The sequence below is a fragment of the Podarcis liolepis genome, assembly GCF_965112155.1.
Source record: "Podarcis liolepis genome assembly, chromosome: 6".
NCBI lineage: Eukaryota > Metazoa > Chordata > Lepidosauria > Squamata > Lacertidae > Podarcis > Podarcis liolepis.
Window position 1 is genome coordinate 55,631,037 of NC_139559.1, and position 19,882 is coordinate 55,650,918.

The 19,882-nt window shown below is 41.3% G+C and overlaps 1 long non-coding RNA gene across 4 annotated transcripts in view; it reads right to left on the minus strand.

The window, feature by feature from the left end:
• The window catches only part of LOC310709731, a 93,942-nt gene that overhangs the window by 71,923 nt on the left and 2,137 nt on the right, over positions 1-19,882 (minus strand). Inside the window, exons 1-2 of one of the 4 annotated variants that reach the window (XR_014527648.1) lie at positions 6,324-6,908; positions 2,206-2,303 (exon numbers count right to left, since the gene is read on the minus strand). This is a non-coding gene — a long non-coding RNA (uncharacterized lncRNA). Of the gene's footprint in view, positions 1-2,205; positions 2,304-5,661; positions 5,943-6,308; positions 6,909-19,882 lie in introns of those variants that run through there. The other 3 variants (XR_014527649.1, XR_014527650.1, XR_014527647.1) reach the window with 3 other exon arrangements.

A 19,882-nucleotide genomic window follows, 5' to 3' on the forward strand; every position in this document is an offset into this window, starting at 1 on the left:
ATCAGCTCATTTCCTATGGTATAAACAAATGCCGTGGATAAGAAGAGAATCATATGCCTGGTATTTGTGTCGATTTTTAAAAAATCACAACTAACTGTATTGGGGGGCTGCCTAATGTGTGCAATAAGACATTGGCAGAATTTGGGGCATGCAGTGAGTGCCTGGTACCTTACCAAGTGAGAGAAATATATACATATTAGAGTGGAAGGTTGAGAGAAAGATGTGTGTGTGTGATAGAGGGAGAGAGAGAACTTATGATCAGAGAGATCTTATGATCAGAATCTCAAAACACAACATTTACAATGGTGCTTGTGATCACCATTGGCCAAGTGAGGGACTACAGTGCAATCTTACCTATACATGCCTACTCAAAATTCAGGTCCACTATTTTCAGTGAGTATTACTATCAGCTATCTGTTTATACGATTGCATGCTTACTCTTTTGTTGCTTGGCAGTCAAAATAAGGATGGATTTGGCCCAGGGGTTTCTTCCTTGTGCAAAAGTCGTATGGCGCTAGAGCTTGTGCAAATGGCCTCGCAAAATTAGCCACCTATTTCTGCTTAGAGAAATTATGGGGTTGGAGAGGTACCGTTTCACCAGATTTATCCTGGGGAAGAAAAATTATCCAACAGTGTCTTAAAAGGTGATGCTCACCTTCAGCGGTGGCAATAGTGCAGCTTATTTCTTTTTTCCAAAGGGAGTGTTGGTGGTTGCTGCTGCTGAGCCTTTTCACTGGCACTGTCCACAATGCCCCAAAATGTTGTAACTGTTGCCTGCCCCTCCAGACTTTGGGGTATCATGTTAAAGGGGTCTGGAAAGAGTTGGGGTTCTTACTTGATGTATGTCATAGGACCCCCTCACCTTTGATTGATGTCTACAAGGTGTACATCCAGCAAGTGGGATGGTTGTCAATGGTCATACCCAATGCCTATGCCAAAACCTTTACACCTGTAATCAGTAAAGTTGTGGCCTGATTTGACCCAAAGTAATGTTGCCCTATCCGTTTATGGGAGTCAGATATTGGGGGGTGGGGGGTGGTAGGGTGGCGGCACCTGGCCCTTGCAACTTGCTTAACCAACTAACCTGGTTCTGGTGTAAATGGGCTGACTCATCAGCACAGGGAGAAGAACGAAGCATACTACTACTATCACCAGGTGACTGCTGACCAATCATACTAGACAAGAACCACAGCTCCTGCCACTGCAGCTGGCCAGCCCAAAACACAGTGTGGTCTGTGCAGGTGATGATGGGCAATCAGGCACACAATTTCTGCTGCAGCCAGCATCCCCAGGTAATTCAAGATAGGGGATGTCGTCACACCAACAATAATGCTTCTTTTGCCACAGCAATCATGCTGTTAGTTTTGTTACCACCATATTGCTCTCCCCCTCCCTTTTCCTCTCTCCTTTCAAACAACTGGAAGAAGCCAGGAAAAGGGCAAAACAGCGCAGTGGAAGAAAATGGAGGAAAGGATAGACCACACATTGCGCATCTTAGCTCGGAGTCTGAGCACAGCCCTGACCCCAAAATGTAGCTTGGAGACGGAAGGGCAGGAGTCAGTGGGAAGGGCAGTGGCAGATGGGCTGCTGCCACCACCTCTTCTGCTGCTGCCCGAGGAAAGCAACTTAGTTTGCCTCATTATGAAGGTGGTTCATTTCTTCATCCCCTTCATTTTGCACCTTTTATTTTAGATCAGCTGGACTCTTTTCATCTCTTTATTCCTGCTCTTTTTACTCTTCTGCCTTTCTTCCACTCTCTTTTAGGAGGGTGTAGACAGCTTCTGTGCACAACATACAAATTGCTTCCAATGTTCTCATTTTGTTTCCTTTGGGTACGCTTGCTAACTTTTAGAGTGCAAAGATGCCTGCACCCATCACATCCTGTTCAGCCATTTTGAGATGCGATAGCCTCAAATGCCATTTCTGCACTTAGATGATTATCTTAATAGCCCTTGAAACATCATTATTTGTTAATGTGCACTTAAACAAAGGGCAGTCATAAACGTCCCATTGAAAGTGGGGGGAGGAATTGGCAGCAGTATTTAAGAATGCATTTAGTCCATTAGTGTACACCACATACATAAGAATAAAAAATGAAGGATCTGGTATTTGTTTCTATCATTATACAGCAGTTTTATATTTACTGCCAAACCTTGGTCTAATAACTCTGCATGCTGAAAAATGAAAGCAACCTTTCTTACTTACAAGTGGCCTCTGAATACCATTTTGCTGGAATCCAAGTGGGGAGTGTGCATTCCACAAGGGTCCTTCATGAGGGCTTCACATCGGCAACTGGTTGGCCACTGTAAAAACAGGGTGCTGGGTTAGATGGCCCATTGGACTCATATGTTGTGTATTTCCAAGAAAAGAAAAGAAAAAGAGAAAAGAAAAAGGCTAAAGTTTTAAATTTTCAAAGGTCCTTATAGAAACAAAGGTTTATTTGCAATAGTTTCTCTATCTTGAAAATAGCATGTAGCCACACAAACTTTCTCTTTATAGCAGATTCACAATCCAGATCCTCCCCCCTCCCCCCCCCCGTTGTGTTTTTTTGCCTGGTTTATTGAACTTTTCCCAATTCTAATAATTATCTTGAACAAGATACCTGCAAAATATGCCTGCTTAGTTTCAGAAAACAATGCCAGCAGATGCCCATGTCATACTATCTTTTGTCAAAGTCTTTCTACAATTGCCTTCTCTGTGGTTATTCAGCCACAAGGGAGACAGCTTTTCAGTAGTGGTACCCAGTTTTGCAAGCCCCTTCCTAAGGATAAGGAAGGGGCTCGCAATGGCAAGCCTAATGGCAAGCTCCTTGCCATTCCAAAGCATGTTTATTTATCTAGACGCTTTAAATTGTCTAAGCCAAGCATGTGGCCCTCCTAATTTTGTTGGACTGCAAGTCCTGTCATCCTTGACCATGGGTTGTTTGGGCTGTAGCTGTTGAGAGCTGGGGTTCAATAATTGAGGAACCACATTTCTCCCACCCCTGACCCAAGCTCCAGTTTACTTGATATTTTAAAATAATTTTGAGTATCCTTGTAAAAAAAACCCATACTACAGTTAATGGATTATATCCAGTCATGTTGCTCAGCTGACAACAAGGCTTCTGTCAACAGAAGAAGGATGGTAGCCACTGCCAGTGATTCCCTCTCCTGTTGCAGCCCCCCCCCATACCTCCCAGCCCTCTGCCATAGATATAGGACGGCTCAGATGGGGAAACTGCCAGAAATTCCTTCCGCCTTTTGCTAAAAGAAGCTTTACTGTCAGCTGAATAATACTGTGAGACACAGCCCAGCTGGTATTCAACATGAACACTTGAGATCAAAAGTCAAATGTGTTAAATGTGGCCTGATTTAGCAAAAGATACTGAGTTTTTGGAGATGTAGCGTCTGATCCCAAAACTCTTCAAGCAGTAAAGGGTCGTCTGAGACCGCTGCCCTTTGGGAAGCACATCAGATGCAGTCCCCTACTCTGGTGGGGCTGCCAATGTTATTTGATTTTGTGAGAGCATGCATATTGTTGTACACTGCTCTGGAATCTGAAGTGAACAATGGCTATGCAGATGTTTCAAATTAATAAATGCTATACCCTTTCTGAAGGGACGCGGGTGGTGCTGTGGGTTAAACCACAGAGCCTAGGACTTGCTAATCAGAAGGTCAGCGATTCGAATCCTCGTGACGGGGTGAGCTCCCGTTGCCCAGTCCCTGCTCCTGCCAACCTAGCAGTTTGAAAGCACGTCAAAGTGCAAGTAGATAAATAGGTACCGCTCCAGTGGGAAGGTAAATGGTGTTTCGTGCGCTGCTCTGGTTCGCCAGAAGCGGCTTAGTCATGCTGGCCACATGACCTGGAAGCTGTGTGCTGGCTCCCTTGGCCAATAAAGCGAAATGAGCTCCGCAACCACAGAGTTGGTCACGACTGGACCTAATGGTCAGGGGTCCCTTTACCTTTACCTTTTATACCCTTTCTGATAGCCAAGGAGTGGCAGCCGGTGTCTGTTGCTCTCTGCCAGTGTCTGAAAGGCCTGATGCTGAAGGGAATCCTATCAGCCCCAACTTGCATAGCCAATGGTCAGGGATGATGGGAGTTGGAGTCTGGAAGGCACCAGGCTCAACTCCCCTGATACATGCTGTATGAGAACCAGCCAGAGGAAGACTAGTTCTTATCAGCATATCATGGGTGGGGATGAAGATAGCATTAACTAGGTAATTCTGTTCATATCCTCCAGTGCACCGAGCCTTATTTCCTACTTGCATTTGCAGCAACAGCATTTGTTAGCTTTTGGTTTGTCCATTCTAGAAACACAATTAGCATAGGCTAAATATGATTTCTGATGCAACGTATTGTTGTAGTTATTCTTATCAGTGGGAGGCAGCCACATTAATACAATGGTAACTAATACCTGGTGCTTGGAAGGCGGTGAAATAAAAAGCTACAGAACATGCCAAGCAAATTATCCATTGCTGAACGGGGAAAGAAAATTTTCTTCCTGATTTCCACAGATGATCAACTTATGCCTTGAAGCATTAGACTTGATTACGCTAATCATTATTTTAGCTTACATAGCTACAAACTTTATTAGTGTTGCCCAGTGACTTTGCTACTTTGGGAATTTAATCAAACGGTTAGAGTAAATGGAGCTATTTGCTTTATCCCTAGAGGCGTGCATATATATATATATATATATATATATATATATATATATATATATCCACTTCAAATATCATTGAAATAAATATTTGACTCTATACCCCAGTGAATTTTAGAAGGTTATTTATTTATTTATTTATACTCCACGTACTCCGGCTGTATCTTAGCCATTGCAATTTCCCAGGGGCTTCTTCTACAGTTTCAGTAGCTTTGGGGCATTTATAATACTGGATGCCAAACTCTGGTTTTTATAATATTTTGCCTTGCACTACAATAGATGTGCCATAGTATTGTTTTCTTCTCCACCCTGCCACTTGATAACCAGAGCTGAGCTGGATGTTGAGGTTTTAAGAGTTCCATATTATAATTTGCTTTTAATAATTAATGTATATGTGGCTTTGCTTTTAAAATATTATTCTCCACCTATGCTTTTACAATCCTTGCTGGAGGCCTTTTGGTACAAGAGGGAAATGCTTTGGGATACTGATTTCTACTTTTTACATACTATATGCTGCTCACAGAGCTGGCCCAAGACATTTTGCTTCCTGATGTGGAAAAGCAAATGTCACACAAAAATCAGGTTGCATAATAATACCTAAGGCCAGCCAGGTTATTTAGGCACCTGAGGCAAAAAACCAAAAATGAAAAATGAAACACATCTCCTGCTTATTCGAAGAAAACAGAATAATGATGAATTAATAAGTTTTTGCTGCCCTTTCATGACACTCAGAATCATCCACCTGATGCACCTGCCTCACTCTGTCTAATGGTAGAGCTGGCTCTGGCTACACATCTAAACTATACACCAAAATGCCTTCAGGAGGGGGAAAGTGTGAACATAGAACGGAATAAACCACCAATGGGAGATGTGTTGGTGCATTCATTGTTGGGGGGCGGGGAATTGACGCGCAGCGTAAATTAATAATGCAGAGTTTTAAAGAATAAAAGCTTTACTGAGTTAAAATAAACTTCTTTACAAACAACATGGTTCCAAACAGTTTGACTGAGATTACATACTGACTCTGTTCACAGCTGAGGCAGACAGACTCTGACTGAAATCTTACAGAGAGCACAAAGTGAAACTGGTTGCTAAGTCACGTGTCAGAATGACTCAACAGTTAGCAGTTAGGCTTGAATAACTTTAGTAGGAACAAATGATTGTGCAGTCCCAGCACTTCCTGGCCTGCTTTGCTGCTTCTGCTCTAATGTGTCTTTGTCACATGACAAAAATTGTATAAAATAAGAATTCCTGCACGCTAAGATCCAAGTTTGGGGCATGCTCGAAGCAGATCCCTAAAGTAGACAATACTGACCTAGATGGAGCAATGGCCTGACTCTGCTGCTATGATTGAGCATCCCTAAAGCACTGTGCTTAGCCAACTGCCACCTTTGCATGCCCAAAGGCTTCATCTCTTCAGCAGGAGGACCTGGAGTAGGGCTGATTCTTTGTAGGGTTAAGATCAGCACAGGCCAACACCTGAGGCAACACAAACCCTTTCACAGCAGGACAAGACAGGCATTCACAAGCAACCTGCTCCACCTACATCACCTCAAAAGGATTCAAAATCCAGATTAACACCCGTGACTTAATCATGTTGTCAAGCTTATTTGTGAAACAATTGGAAAGAAAAGCTTTCCAATGTTCAGCACTGGAGCAATTACACCTTTGAGCCTCGCACCTTCAAGATCGTGTCCCTTCTCACTGGGCTCATATGCCATGTGGAGTAGTATGCATCTCCTTAGGGATGGTGACACACAGAAATTCAGCTTGGGCTTCACTCCCACAGAGACAGGAAGATCTGGTGCTAGTAGCTGCTCAAGTTTCCAGCCATTAGACATCACAGAATCTAGCTCTTTCTGGAGTTGTAGCACCCTGTAAACATAATTTACTGGCACCTGTAAATATTCCGCTTCTTCAAGTATAGCTTTCCCTGTGAGATCTCCATGTCAGAGATAGTGGAGCAATGGTCCAGGTTGCATTTCTGTCTATTAAGTCACCAGCTGTGACTTGTTGGAATCAAGGTACAGCTGGCCTGGCAGAGGCAGAAAAGAAAGCTTTTGGGGTCCATGCAGAGCATCTGCCAGGTGCCACCTACACTCAGCCAGATCAGTTCCTGGGGGTGCTGACAAGAGAGGGAGGGGCAGGAATAACAACTCCCTTGCAGTTGTGAAGAAGAGGAGCTGCAACAGCAGCAGGAAGCAGAGGTAGACCTGGGGTCCACATTAAAAAGAAAGGCACAGTCCCATTTGTTTTTCAGTTTCTCGCTCCTGTTGGCCCAGAAAAAGTTCGTGTCTTTTAAAGGCTGTTCTTTCACAATACAGGAGCATGTCTATAATAATGAACAGTATTTTTGAGCAGCTTTTGAAGCCACTTTTGAAGAAACGGCTTTGTATTCCATTATCTTTTCACAATGGAGAGTAGTAGTTTTTTTACCTCCAGTTTCCAGACAAATCTGTCAGTTCCATGAGACCAATATATTCTTTCAGTGCAGCTGCTTGTTCCATGTTGAATTAATTCAAATGTTATCTGTCAGACCTTCCTCTGTTTGAACCCCATTACTAGAAGCCCCGTCTTCAAGGAGATGTGCATAAACTGCTACTTCTCCTTCACTCCTCCCTGCCTCCTGCTGCTTGTTTTGCCTCCTTCCATCTCCCCCTCCATTCCTAACTTTTTCATTCCTCTAACTGTGGAGTATTTATTCTAAACAATTCACTTTTACTTGTGTGCCTCTGAATTGCAAACTGCCCTGTTTCCCTGCTGAATGTTGTAATCTCCTCATTTGCACCCCTTCAACTTGTGTAGATTTATTTCCTTGGCCAGGTCAACAAGGAGGTCAAACACTTGATAATTATCAACCTGAACTGAGGCTGCTTTGCTCGGGTTGATTAGTATGTTTCCAACCTCATAGGTAATCACTCTATCTTTGTCTTTGCTTGCCAATTCACACTGCCTTTCTGGCAAAACAAATCACTTCTTAGATCCAATTTAATTCCTTCTTGTTCTTTTGTCTTGATGACATAAACCATATATCCCTTATTACAAGAGTTTACAGGGCATTATCAAATGTCTATGTGTCCAAACACCATCCAGGATTCTGGAAGGAGAAAATGGAAGCTATTTGAGAGAAAGCAAAAGGAAATAGATAATTCTAGCATTGGGAAATGACAGCAGGGGAAGTCTTCACAACAAATGCCCAATATCAAAAGCCTGCTAACAAAAACAAAGAACGCTTGCTTTTCACTGCCACAGGCAATTGCCCCAAACTCAAAAGTTGCAGGAACAGCATAAGGCTGGATAACTGCTCTTATATTTGTATACATTATTATTATTATTATTAGCTAGACTTGTTAGTAGCTTGTTAAACAAAACTCTCCAGGTGACCTTGCATTTAAAATCATTGACGTAGATACATTATAAAATCGACACATTCATACAAAACTACATTCAATTCATAAAAAAATACACAGAACGCACACACTGTAGATATGCAGTCCCTAGTAAACAAGTTTATGCTGTCATGACCTACAATTTGGGGACCCTGCAGTACATGGCAGAGGACTCTGATGAGGATGAGGTTCAGGATCCTTCCGGGGAGTGGGGAGAGAACCACCCGGACCTCAGTTAGGGCTCTTCCAGCCAGACGCCACAGTCTTGCAACTATCCTCTGATTCAGAGGGTGAGTCTCCTGCAGCACCTCTGCCTCCCCACAATCTTTAAATGGTGGCGTAAACTCAAGAGGCTGTGCCAAATTTTCATGGTTCCATTTGTCATACTAAAATTTGCAATTTCAGTTGGGTAGACTTCATCATCATCAGATCACATTCAGCAAATTATCAAAAAAGGCCAGATCCTTCCCTCATCGCCAACTACATTTCCAGTCAAGCTGCCCATGAGCTGCCAAAGCTGTTGCTGATTCTGCCTCCATCTTTGGCAACAGTTCTGTAAATGGATCTCTGTGCCAAATCAGATGCCATGTAGCAAATGGGCTGACGTTGCACTGTGATGCATGAGATGGCGAAAGCCAACAAAATGCTTTATAGTAAATAGTATACTGTATGTCATCATGTACTGATGGGAGGCATGGCAAGGTCACTTGAACAAGCACAGGGCTTCATGATTCAAAACAGGTACACAAATGCCAAGGGGTGGGTGTGTCACAAATTGCCCTTAAATAAGTCATTTTTTGACATACAAAAATGTTTTTCCTCCTTTGTCAAAAGAATCTGAAAACGCATGAGTAATTTAGGCTTGGATTTGGACACTGTGCAAGGAGGGGGTAGAGACAGTGCAGATGGTGAAGTGGAAAATATATATAAATGCTCTTAAATTGTATTAGTAAGACAATATTATTTTTTCAAAAGTTCTAGCTAATGTTTCTTTTAAAAATCTACATTCAAGGGATATTCAGGGATGCAATCTACCATATTTACACAAATCTAATGTGCCATCGAATCTAATGCACACTTCCATTTTGAAAACCTTGAAACCAAAAAAGGATTTGCTAGTGAATGTAAATGTGCCATCGAATCTAATGCACACCCTAATTTTCATGATGCGATTTGGCAAAAAAAAGTGTGCATTACGTTAGAGTAAATACGGTATTGCTATGTACGTCCCATGTCCCTGCACAGAGCAATCCCCATGGGGCTCAACTGAACCCTGCTGCCACTTTTTCCCAGGTCCTCATTTGACCCTCTTCTTCTGCTCAGTAAAGTTATGCAAGCTCCATCCAAGGGAAAGATGTCCAATGCAGGAGGTGCACATAACCATCCATTCTCCACACTGCCTTGCTGATGCCTGTGCTCATGTGCACACATGGAGGTAAAGAGTAGGTATTTTGGATAAGTCAAATGAAAACAGAAATAGGAGCAGAAAGTGCCAATGTTCGTTTATTTATCCCTTGTTTAGAACAGAAATCATTGCAAGGAATATGATCAGTATTCACTAATGTTCTTGCTTTCCATCTGCAAACAATTTGTAATTGATTGCATCACCCCTTTACCTTTCCATTCCTTTACACTGAGATGAATAGTGTGGAATAGAGTCATGCTGACATAATTTACGTAATTAGTTATGTAAGTTAAGTAATTTTGACACAGAAGTTTTCAGCAGACGACGAACCGCAGTGGAGTGGAAACACCTCTGCATGTGACAAATACAAAAACTGATGTCTTCTTACTGATCTTTAGTGAGTGGGGGAAAGATCCATGAGGATCCATCTGTTTATAGGTGAGTAATCTGTGTGGGGAACTGTCATATCCTTTGTTTTCTCTAAATGGTCATGCTGTGATTATATCTTTTTAAAAAACAGCACAAACACAATATTTTCATATGAATTGATAATGAACTTCTCTTTTATAATTACAAATCTAAGCGGATTACCTAAAGAGGAAAGTGCCTAGAAAGCATTCAATAATACTGGAAAAGGCAGACCAAAGTGAGAGAAAAGTTCCCAAAGGTACAAAATCACCATTTCTCCAGAGCCCTATCTCACAAGAAACAGCTTTCCAATTAGCTTACTCCAGACAAAATGGCTTCTTCATTCTCAGAATTTTGTTCAAAATCTGTCTCCCATCTCTATGTTGGCTTTGTCCTGAAAATCACAGTCAGTCTCCTACAATGAACATCTACTCTGAAATGCCATCTCAGCAAGGCACTACAATGGAAGAGTCTGCTATATGACCCTTCTTTTCTCACCAGTAACGTACATAATGTAACCTATGTATCTTGGCAACACAATGCTCTGCAGCAGAATGCTCTGCTCATTTGAAGATGTTGGTATAAATCCATGATGTGTTCTAGAATATAACAGGATATTGCTCTAGTGAAATTCCTCAGAGCAGTATCTCCCGTGATCTTCTGCCCGGACACTGAGGTCCAGCGCCGAGGGCCTTCTGGTGGTTCCCTCGCTGCGAGAAGCCAAGTTACGAGGGCCTTCTCGGTAGTGGCACGCCCTCCACCAGATGTCAAAGAGAAAAATAACTACAAAACTTTTAGAAGACATCTGAAGGCAGCCCTGTTTAGGGAAGCTTCTAATGTTTAATAGGTTATTGTATTTTAGTGTTTTGTTGGAAGCCGCCCAGAGTGGCTAGGGAAACCCAGCCATATGGGCGGGGTATAAATAATAAATTATTATTATTATTATTATTATTATTATTATTATTATTATTATTATTATTATTATTATTATTATTAAAGGTAAAGGTACCCCTGCCTGTACAGGCCAGTCGTGTCCGACTCTAGGGTTGTGCGCCCATCTCACTTAAGAGACCGGGGGCCAGCGCTGTCTGGAGACACTTCCGGGTCACGTGGCCAGCGTGACAAAGCTGCTCTGGCGAGCCTACACCAGCGCAGCACACGGAAATGCCGTTTACCTTCCCGCTATGAAGCGGTACCTATTTATCTACTTGCACTTAGGGGTGCTTTCGAACTGCTAGGTGGGCAGGAGCTGGGACTGAAAGACGGGAGCTCACCCCGCCGCGGGGATTCGAACCGCCGACCATGCGATCGGCAAGTCCTAGGCACTGAGGTTTTACCCACAGCGCCACCCGCGTCCCGTATTATTATTATTATTATTATTATTATTATTATTATTATTATTATCTTCTAGAACAGATATGTGAAACCTGTAGCACTCCAGATGTTGTTGGATTCAATCATTCTTCTCCAGCATGCTCGGTGATGGGGGTTGGGAGTCCAACAACATCAGGATGGCCACAGGTTCCTGTTCTTTTGTTTCTTCCCCTGCCTTCTGCTGATGTTATGAGGTGTTACAGGGTTGAGTGGTTAGCTCTTAGATGTCTTCTGCTGTCCCTGAAAGCTCAAACCAAATAGAAATAGAGCTCCAAAAAGGCCTAATAACAAGATAGATATTACATAATCTCACGTTGTGTGACTTGAAACTGAACATTGATTCTGGATCCATATAATAAGACACAAGGTGTGCACCACAATAACTAGGGAAGTCTGTACTGGAACCATTGTTCAAGGATGCCTGCCATTCTAGGAGAACCACATGACTCTTGCATCATGTTCAACTTCGCTGCCCTATCATTCAAGCAGAGAACACCCCTTACAGTTTTCTGTGGTACTGATATGGTTTACTTTCATTGGGAAGACAAAGGTCGAATATACACACATATAAAAAACACTGTGAAAATGCTTTTTTAAAAAAACGTTTTGAAAAATATATTGAATTTGCCATAGCTCACCATCGTCACCTAGTGTCACTTTTGTATATTGCCCTTCACAACACACTTACAACTTTTCATTTGAAGCTGTATAGCTGAGTCCTAAGTCTGTTTAGGGGGGCTCTCAATTTATTCAGAGGACTGAATGACATTATTCTAAAAAGAAAGGCGGAACTGTTTCAGACTCCTATATTTTCCTCATTTTTATTTTTGTTTTCTGTATTCAAAAATTTACCCCAGAACAATCTAATGTATTTGGGAATTATTAGTTTAGAACAGTGGTGGCTTTTGAAAGGTTTTGAGGCAGTGGTGCCCCCATCACTACAGCAGCAGTGTGGTCACTGAGATGGGGATGTGGCGAGTTTCGGGGAAGTGTATAACTCAGGATCATCAAATGAAATAAATTAGCAGGAGATGAAGGATAAAAGGAAAGATTTCTTCACAAAACACATAATAAAAGTGTGGAATTTGGTACCAGAAGATGCGGTGACAGCACCTAGCTGACATGGCTGCTCTGAGGTTTAGAAGGCGTAGGGAGCAATAGCATAAGAGATTATCCACTGTAGGAAACAGGATGTGGAGTGTGGTGGGTCTTGGGCCTGTCCCATTTGAGTGCTTCTCTGAGATCGTCAACATGGACGCTCTCAACAAAGTCATTTCTACTGCAAGTTTCAACCAAAAGAAAACCAGCATGTTCTTCCTTCACAAACTTTGTGATAGGGCTGGTGACAGTGAGTTTATTAAATTTAGCCTCAGGATGGGCAAAAGATATATGACATTTTGGTGGCAAATGTTAATTTCTCCACATAGCCATATGGCCACATAATAGTTGGAGCTGGTTTTTTTCTGTCATTTAGCAGTTATTAATAGGCTTAACAATTCACTTTTTCAAAAAAAATATTATTTAACAGAACACATTATTAATGTGTTCCATAATATTGGGTCTATTTGTCTCATTGTCAGTTTATTTTAGACAAATCCAAATACCATGGAATTGAGGTGCCAGGAGCTGCAAGCAGCTTTCATTCTCTTGATTGTTTCAGCCCAGGCCATACTGGCTGTGCTACAAAAGGCACCATCTGGTGCTGTTGATGCTTGAAAAGAAGCCATTTTCCTTTGTGCAAACCCTGCAGTCCACAGCCCTGAAGAAGGTGTGCCTATCAGCTGCTTTGCCTCACTAGCATATGGGTCACTATTTGTAATACTGAGCAGGATCTGTCCTTATCATGGCATCTAATGTCTGCACTACATCTTTCTTCTTGAATCTATATAGAAGGATCTGACAACTTCTGTTTCAGTGTATCTGAAGAAGTGTGCATGCACACGAAAGCTCATACCAAGAACTAACTTAGTTGGTCTTTAAGGTGCTACTGGAAGGAATTTTTTTATCTTGAATCTATAGTTAACTGAAGGGAGCAGTTGCGCTATAAATGGCTAGTAGTCTATATGGTAGCTGTCACCTAATCAATTTAAGGGAGGTTAAAGACCCATAAATGACCTGCCTGTCTCTAGCTTATCTTGGACCACAGAGATCTCAACCATTTAAACCAAAATGGACCACATGATGGATTAGCTGGTGGAACAAAACCACTACAACAAATATTTCAGTGAAGCATCACTGACCCACCATTACCATACCATTAGCATACCAGGAACAAATTTCTATCATATTTTGGAGGAAACTTCATTAATTTGAAGGAAGCAAGGCAACAGAATAAATGATATTAGAATGCACAACATAACCACCACTTCTTTCTTCCTTTGGTCCGTCACACGGCATAAAAGCATTCATTCATTCTTCCCTCTCCCCTTTTTTCCACCCATGACCTTTCCATTCATGCCTTGTGATGGCCCAAAGGGAGAAAGAAGAGGTTATTTGTGGTAACTGAAAGCCAGTTTACCTCTAGAGTATCTACACATACCTAAAGAGAACACAAAATTAATGTAACATGCTAGCTATGCTTTGTTGTTCCTCTGCCAATTCAAGGGAGCAATCAGGGATGTCTGTAAGTTTTAAAGCTTCTTAATAGTTGTTCGGTAGCTCAGATGCCTAAGATGATGTATTATTAAAGCATGAGACCATAGTGGTTGAGCATCATCATCAAGATGACCACAGGAGGGAAACTATCCCAAAATCTAGTTCTTGTGAGTAACCTTCCCATCAGCCCTAGCCAGCATATACTGACTGGGACTGTGAAAGTTGGAGCTCAAACATGTGGAGGGCACCAGACTGCATTGCCATGAGGCTGGAAGTTGTGTGTCTTGTCCAATGGTCCTCTCTATCCTGTCTTGACGCTAATCAAACCTGCCTTAGTATTAACAGCATATTAATTCAACTCATGTACTTTGTGCCGTATAACACGATTCATGCATAATAAAATCAGCCACAACATACACCCCCCAAAAGTCCCACTAAGCGTGTTTACTAGAGAGTAAGGACTGTTAGAAACAGTGGGGCTTACTTCTGGGTAAACATGCTAGGTTTTTGTCTATGGACGCAGGTAGCATCTGCACCAAATATTTAAATTCCTCTTATACCATTTTTAACAGTCATAGCTTCCCCCCCAAAGAATCTTAGAAACAGCAGTTTGTTAAGAGTACTGGAAATTGTAGCTCTGTGAAGGGTAAACTTTGGGATTCTTTGGGAGAAGCCATAGGTGTTAAAGTGATAGAAGAAGGCTTGTGCTAAACAAGGGCTGCTTGTTATGGACCAGATGACTGTATGCTTAGTTAGGGAATTGGCTAGCTAAATCAGAGGGTAAAGATAATTCATTGGTCCTAATCCAGCACACAGCATTTGGCACATTTAAGTCCACTGAAAGCAATAATAAGCAGCATTATGCAAAGACTTTTCAAACAGGCAAAATCATTTTATGTGAATTTATTGTGAATGTGTCCTTCCTGGTTTCTTCAAAGACTGGATTGTTTTTTAGATGGAGAACTTGTGGCATTCCAGATGTTACTGGACTACAACTCCCGTCATCATGACCGTTGATCATGCTGGATGGAACTTGTTGGAGCTGTGGTACAGAACACCTGGAGGGACACAGTTTGCTGATCTCTGCTTTAGGAGTAGGAGGTGGGAGTGATACGCCGCATTTGTACATAAAATGGTTTCTCTTGCTAGAATGCTTCCTACAGTAAACTCTTTGGCTTAATACTAGCTGTTATTGTATTGGCAGAAGATGCACACATCTGTAAATTTCCTTCAGCTAAGAATGTCATTATACTGTGATTGTTCATAGATGGGTTTTTATTGTTAATTAAGAAGTATCCGGTTGAATCATTTCCCCTATATTAAAATAAAGATCTAAACGTAACCTACAGTTACGATCAGAATATAGCACAGAAACTGAGCATAGTAAATGCAAAAAAGGAGAATGCTGTTAAAATGGCAACATGATCTTCCTCGATGCATCTTGCCTACTGATTATCTAGAGTAGGTCTTTTATTTTTTTTTAAGTGCAACTCTCTTTGTCCAGATATAATACGATTTTTTAAAAACACCAACACATATTTTGAATCTTCAGAGCACAACTTGGGCAGTCCCACTAACAGCACCAGCATTGCTACAGCTCTGCCAATCTTGCACACTGACTCCAGTATATTATGCAAGTGTTGTCATGATATGGCACTGACGCTGTAGGATAGATGCTATTTCGCCATCCCAGCACTGACATTTTAAAAAATCAGCTAGTGTGGGTTTTGTCACAATACATGGAATGGTTCTGCTCCATTTTCCAATTGTGGACATCTATGTTATGAGCAACAGTACAGATTGCGATTTATGTGATTGATTGATTGATTGATTGATTGATTGATTGATTGATTTTTTTGCCAGACCACCCCCTCCCCCCGGGGGGAATTGCCACACAGCTGCATGTGCTTTAGATTCATTTATTTCAATGGGACTGACATGTGTTGTTGAGCTGCATGCAGGATTGTAGTCCAAAGCTGGCAAGTGAGCAGAACTAACAGGTGAGAGGGGTGCTCACAACGCATCTTCTATGCAGGCCCATGTTAATGTAACCCTGGGCGAACAGTTTTTCCTTTTGCACAACCTCTGATTATCCAAATGTGTTGGAGATCCCCCAGGCAATTCAGGTATAGAAGGTTAGTATTTCATATTTCACTCTAGGAACCGCTTTGTGACAAAAAGCAATTTTTCATTTTAGCACATTTGCATGCAGAAAATAATTTACTCACTTACACCCTCTAGTGGATTCCTTTAGCTGAATACAAATACATTTTCTTCAGAGGTTTCATGGTGCAATCTTGCCACTGGTTTTGAGCAGGTGGTGGTGTTGTTTTTTAACTTCTGTGGCTTTTATACGTGGTCAGCAGTGTGAAAGGTTGCTTCTTAATCTCCTTTTTTTTGTCTGTGTTAAACCACTGCCATACTCACAATGACTTACTAGTGCCACACTTTAAATACCTTTAAGAAATAATTGTTCTTACTTTTGTCTGAACATTCCACCACTATTTCTTAATTGCCATGTGGCTATTATGCTTTGCCATGTTGGTTGACATCTGCAATATATACAGGACGAACTCTCATTTAAAAAAAAATACTTCCATTTGTCAAACTTTTAGCTTAAAAAGTAGCAATTAAATTGATGCAGCTGAAGATAACAAAGGAGAAAGAAAAGAGACAAAAACAGGGGGAAGGAACACATGGTGCAATAAAAAGATTCAGCCATTTAGTACATCAATTCAATGCCATTTGTGACAATCCTGGCTTGTTCTCTTATAATTTCTTCAAGCTTTCTTCCAAAGTCAGGGCCCCTTATGCTGGACTACAGTGACAATGGAAATGGCACAGGAAAACTGAATTGCATATAGCAAGCAAAAATAAAGCCATTTTGCAGAGCCACAACTGACACACCTAATTTTTTCCTTTATTTAGGTGGTTTCCTAGGAAGGCAAGGTGAAAGAGAAGTGGAAATAGAAAGGAATATATCAACTCCTGAAATAAAAAGAATACATGAATCCGAATTTCAAACATGCTAATGGGAGTCTGAGTTAGTAGTGACTGGCTAGGAGATGGTTCGTGAGGTTACCTTGAACAGCTCAGTGAAAGTGTTGGCCCAGTATGCAGTAGTTGTGGAAAAGGCCAAAAGACGAACTTCATGTTAGATATCTTTGGAGAAAGGATCAAAAGTAAAACTATTGTGATTACAATGCCTTTACACAAAGCTACAGTGCAGTCATACTGGGAATGTTGTGTACAGTTCTGGTTGCTACACTTCAGAAAGTATATTGTAGAGCTGGAACAGATTCCACGAAATAATCAAAGGGCTAAAGCAACTCTCCTGTGAGGAAGGATTGCAGTGCTTAGGGCTTTTTAGTTTAGAAAAAGTGAGAAAGGAAAGACACAAAAACACGGCAGAGGTATGTAACATCGTGCATGGTGAAGTCTCTAACATGTCACTGCAGCAGACAGGTTTCCATGATATAAGCACATGACATGGAGCCATAGGAAATCTGATATCATGTCACTTGTCATGTATTTACTATTTACTATGTTTTCATGTATATGGAAAATGCTATACCAGAACCTATTGAAAAGGCCACATATAAACCAGCCTCTGAAGCTTGCAAATGTGACCTCAACTGATGATTCACACATGTAGGTCATGACTAGGTAGAACAGGAAAATGCAGATCCACAAATACATTCCAATCAAAGAGTCATATTTTGGGGGATGAATTGTCTCCTGTACCCTGTGATGCATTATCCATATTTACAGGTGAAAAAATGAAGTAGCAGTAGTGTTCTTAATGTCAATTTGATCCAAGCCATGTCTTCGGAAGTGCATATGAAGTTGCACTAGGAGTTGGAAGAATGGTCTGAAGGCACCTGCTTCAGTTCTGGTGGCTTAGGCCTTGCTATATCTGGATGGGAGGCCACCCTATGGATGCCCCCATTAGCTCATGAGAAGAAGAGTAGGATACAATTGCAAAAGCCCATTGTTTCCTTCTAAGTGGAGCACAACAGACACCTTAAGCCTGCAAAGCCAATCTGATTTCATTTTGTCCATTGCATTGAATCTGCACATGCACATTCCCTTCATTCACAGTAATATACACCTTGCTTTTCATATGGTAAATCCTGATTCAACAAATCACATGATCAGGTTTATTATACATTTATAATACACACATTGACCAAGTCTATGCAACTTTTTTGAGGAAGGAAATCTAATCAGTTGCAGTTACCCCCTTGATAATTAATGCAAATTCTGCTGACGTGGTGTATTATATTAAATATGCATAGCAAAATCTATCACCATGCTTCTCTCTGCTACTGTGGTTTAATGTACCAGGATATGCATAACAATCTCAGATACTGGGTGACAAGAAGAAGAAGCAAGTAGATATCTAGCTGATCTTTTGCATTTAGATGTATTTTAAAACTGAGTACCCCCCCCCAAAAAAAATCAATGTTCTTCTCATGAATCTAGTTCATTTGCCTTTCAAGACACGATGGTTGTATTCTGTATAAAAATAGCCACATGAAAAGTCTGCAAAATCAAGCTTGATACTTTACCAACCTCACTAACACAAGACCTTGGCAATCCACAACAATAATGCCTTTTTAAAGAATCAATTGTGTACATTATAAAATTAGCCCTAAACTGTGGGCCTCGGCAGCACAATTTGCTCATTGCATGGTAAACCACTAATACATATTTGGGTTGCATATTTGAATGTTTGTCCATCTCATTGGGGGGGGGGGAGGCTGCCTTAGTTCTAGAGATATAAAAACTCCCCACAGCTCAGTTCAAAATGATCTCGGATAATTTAAGGTGTTTTCCAAAATGAACAAACCCGTTTCTTGTGAGTCCATTCAAAACTTTGAAAAGTTCAATGCACTTTTTATTACATCATTATAAACATGAGATCCAAATGCTTCCTCCAATAAGCTTTATATCTCCTTACTGCTCCAAGATATAAATCCTGATATAACACATTCAATGGCCAGATATTGTATTGCTATGGTTGACATACGTCAGAGGGTGGTATGTGCCACACAGCAGCTCTAAAACTGAATGTTTGATTTACATGTTTTGTGTTCTTTTATCTTATGCTTGCCTACTGTGAGAATATGAGTATGTGCACCCTCTACTTCTGCAGTTACTCAATTGCCCTTCTAACATATTTTATTTACATATGGAGGTGCTCTTACCTTCTGCTGATCTTTGACCATAATAAAGATTTGGATGATTGGAATAAGCTTCCAAAGTCCACTGTGAACCCCGCACACTTCCAAACCATGAGGTTGGGACAAATTTTGGGGGAAATGCTGCTCAATTTGCAATACAGGGAAGCATTATGAGCTACAATTCATATTCTGAACCAAGTAATAATGAGTATTGTCAACCTCATTACCTAGACTCCTTTCCTCTGGCTGGGTTTTCTCTGTGCAGGATGTTGCTTGGAGTTTTCCTACGGTGGAGCATTTGATCAGGCAATCCTTCCACTTGTTGTCTGAAGTGGTGCATCCCACACACACAGAAAAGTTACCACATGGTGTGTCGTTTGTCTTTCACAGTTAAAAACCTTTGTTCATGGGAATGAGGGCCAGACATATGTTTGATTTAAAAAGAAAGGAAAACAAAGATTCTCGGGAAACAAGATTTTCTCTCAGATACTCTGCTGAATGGCACCACATGTAGGCACACTGGATACATACAGCCCTCTGCTCATAAACTGCTAATGAGATTACTTTCAAATGTCATAGGATGCTGCCTAGCACCAGCACAAGTCAGTTATAATCAGTTGCTCTATTCTTAATCACACAGCATTGGTGTGGTACAATATCCCTACAAAAGTCCGCAGCCTAGAGTACAGAAACCACTGTTTTACTGGTGGGGGGAGAGGTTAACTGCTCAGTCTTACCTATAGGAAATATGGGTCCAAACCATCCAAGGTTAAGGTACTGTCTGACTTGCAGGGGAAGCAGCTTGCTGTGTTGACAAAGTAAAGTAGTGAAGGGATGTCATTTTGTTTGAGAGCCAGTGTGGTGTAGTGGTTAAGAGCGGTAG